Consider the following 3,460-nt stretch of genomic DNA (forward strand, 5'->3'; position numbering starts at 1 on the left):
GTGGGGCGGGTGGGGGCGAGGGGTGGCCGGGACGGGCATTTGGTGGACATAGGAGGCGTCCATCCCCCCGACGCCTGCCCAGACACCACAGGCACTGTTCGAACCTTGCTCATATTTAGTCTGCCAGCTCTGCCTGGGAAATAGTAACAATAATAATAAAAAAAATAAAAGGAGGATGCTTTCAGCAGCAAGCGCGGGCTGTTTTCTGCGCTGCTGTTCCGCGGGGTTTTGTTGCTCGCTGCGGGCAGCCGTGGTGCACGTGTGTGTGTGCGCGCGCGCGCGTGTGTGTGTGCACGTGTGTGATTTACTGGCCTGTGCAATGCCACACGTCTTTAAAATTACAGTGAAAAAATGCTGAAATAATTCCTACAAAGAGAGGCTCCTATTACGGCGAGAGGAGCGTGGACGTCATGATTTATTATTATTTATGGTCCCAGGGCCTTGTTTATGCACGATGGGTTAGGTGCTCAGGATAGAAATGCCATTATGCAAATGACATTGAATGTCCTTACTGAGCCTAAATAATTTTTGTGTTGGACGATTAAACCTCATCTGTTATTGATATGGGCTGCAGTCGGGCTATTAAAGAGTCCCAACAGTACTTACTCCCAGTAATGGGAAAATTGAGAGGAAGAGGCTAAACAATTGCCTCAAGTGTGCCGTGATTGTCTGGTAGGAGTGGAACATAACGAACCCCCTGAATGGAAATCGTGTTTACTACTTAGGGATAAATAAAAAGGGAGAACATGCAATAAATTACGCTTTGTGATGTGAATCGGCGCACCAGAGAATTTGCGTACTTTCAATTTATTTATTTGAATTTTTTTTTTTAATTTATTTCTTTTGTTTGGGGGGGTGGTGGGGAGGGTGGGATGTGGATGCCCGGAGCAGCCCAGGGAGGATTCCCGCAGCGCGTGCCCCCGGCCGGGCAGCTGGGGAGAGCCGTCCTCCTCGGCAGCCGTGCCGCCACCGCGCCGTCCGCTTTGACACAGCTGTGCGGTCACATTTTGATCAGTGTTGATAGCTTATGAATTCCAAAATTGACAAAATTTACAGAAAAATGAGGATAATCCATCTTCCTTAGCAGCCTGTCAGGAGCTGGCTATACTTCATAATCTTCAATTACAGATGCTATTTTCAGACATTTACATGCAGATATTAGAACAAAATGAAAATGAGAAACAAAGAGCGAATGGAAATGCAGCTATTTATATGTATAAAAGAAAAACAACAGGTAAATTCTAGGCATTTAGATTGGATTTGGGGGTCCCTTCGGAAAATCTGAGAACGGCCACGTCCGCTTATGGATTGCTCCGTGGAAATGTGAAACGTAGCATGTTGTTTCCCACATGCAGATAATCTGAAGATTGGGTCACAAACAGGTCAGTTATTCTGAAGTATGAGGGTAAACGTGTTCATGGCGGGGTGCACCAGCTAATTCCCGCTGTCTTCCCAGGAATCTCCGGGGATGTGCACAATTCTGATTGGATTTGGGCTAAAGCAAAGCACAGCTGTCATTTTTTTAAAAAACGTGTATGTTTTGTGAAAGGGTGATTCAGAAATACTCCGTTTAAACCCGGGGTAAAAGATGGTACTGCTGAAATCAAACTTCCGTGCCCTGTGAGACAGCGAAGAGCTCGACGTTGCCGAAAACGAAGAGAAATGGGGGTTTGGCCCCCATTAGCTGTGTAAATAGCTTTTACCCCAAAGCCGGATGGTGTCGGTGACCGCGGTGGGCAGCGCAGGGAGCGTGATGTGAGTTATGGATCGCAGGGGTGGCAGGCAGGCGGCAGCGGCCAGGCTGTGATATATGGGTTTTCGGGTGCCTTCCCCATCCGCATCCGAGGCGGCTGAGGAGGAGGACGGTAGAATGGATTTTCTATTCCCATAAAATTTGAGGCAGAGCAGCACTGGTGTCCGTGCAGCTGCGAGTGGCGCTGGGTCTCTGAAAGCCTGGGGAGATTAATTAGGGCTGGTTTGGATTAAGCTCTCCAAACCATATCTAAATGTTACAATTTTTTTCCCTTTGTCAGGCTGAGGTGGGGGTTTCCATGGACAGCCTTCCTGGTGTCCGCCACTTCTGTCTTTTTTTGTTAATTTTAAAGTATTACGATGCGATGACTTGGAGATGCAAGGTACGGATGAGGTCTGGCTTGCTGCTGCTGTGCGGGGCGAGCGGGGGGTTTGGTGGTCGCGACCTGGGAGACAGCACTGCGCCTTTTGGAGACCTCAAATTAAAATCTGTCTGGCGTAAAAGAGGAGAAGCACTGTTTCTGGCAGCGGTGGTGCTCTGCACTGCACCGGTCCTGCAGCCGTGGGCAGGGCAAGGCGGCACGAGCTGCAGGAGCTCTGCCGCGTCCCGGAGCCCCCAAGCCAGCGCGGAGCTCCGAGGGTCCGAATCTGTTGTGCTGCTGCTGCGTCCTGAGCATCCCCTGCGACAGCAGGCGTCGCGTCACGCCTGCCGGGTGTTTTGCAGGTGTGATTTGGAAAACTGAGCAGATGCAAAAAGCAACACGTGCGAGTCCTGTCGAGTCCTTCTGATGGCCGCTTGCCCCGTGCAGCAGACCCCCCGTTCCTGCCTTTGCTTGGCGTGGTCTCTGGAGGGGGGAGTGTGGTCTGCGCCCCCCAGGAGGGACAGGGCAGGAGGGGGGTGCATCTGTCCCGCGCCGCCCTGGTGGCAGCAGGGCTTGTCCCGGTCCGTGGACCTCCCTGAGTTTCCCACGCCGGCACCCCCGGAGCAGGCTGTTTTAGGCAGTCTTGTTCCCCACTGTGTGTCCAGGTGTGCCGGCTACTTTGGGATAACATTCCAGGCACTTCTCAGAGAGAAAATTGGTGTACATGTAGGGTGGGTTGACCTTTCGGTGGGTCACACTCGAGCATCTTCTCTAGGAAAAGCGCAGGGTGAAGCGGGTGATGGGGTGTATTGCCACGTCACTGTAGTGCAGTTTTAGGCAGTCTTGTTCCCCACTGTGTGTCCAGGTGTGCCGGCTACTTTGGGATAACATTCCAGGCACTTCTCAGAGAGAAAATTGGTGTACATGTAGGGTGGGTTGACCTTTCGGTGGGTCACACTCGAGCATCTTCTCTAGGAAAAGCGCAGGGTGAAGCGGGTGATGGGGTGTATTGCCACGTCACTGTAGTGCAGCAGGCGATGGCAGAGCCTGCCTCCAGCACGCTATGTAAATTGTTTGAAAATGGTACCAAAACACTCCTGCACCCCTGTTTCCTCCGTCTGCCCATCACCTCCCCTGCCCTGGGGGGTCGTATTTAGAATTACAGCTTTGGCAGCGGAGCTGGATGTGAAGCTTCTCCCAGCGCAGACACCTTCCCGTTGGCGCTCTGCAGTGCGGGGAAGGAGCGTGCAGACCCTGCTGCTGTGCCGGGGGGTGAGGAGCTGCCCATGGGCACCCGGAGACCACCCCGCTCCTCGCCACCCCGGCTGGGCGCTGTGCCTGCGGGG

General features: G+C 52.8%; 1 protein-coding gene across 1 annotated transcript in view; it reads left to right on the forward strand.

Annotated features, from left to right (window-relative positions):
- PAX5 (paired box 5) overlaps positions 1-3,460 on the forward strand; it is a gene marked incomplete at its 5' end in the record, with an annotated part of 206,804 nt that overhangs the window by 56,340 nt on the left and 147,004 nt on the right. The window lies entirely within an intron of this gene.

Source organism: Charadrius vociferus, unplaced genomic scaffold (genome assembly GCF_000708025.1).
Source record: "Charadrius vociferus isolate BGI_N301 unplaced genomic scaffold, ASM70802v2 scaffold1608, whole genome shotgun sequence".
NCBI classification, from domain to species: domain Eukaryota; kingdom Metazoa; phylum Chordata; class Aves; order Charadriiformes; family Charadriidae; genus Charadrius; species Charadrius vociferus.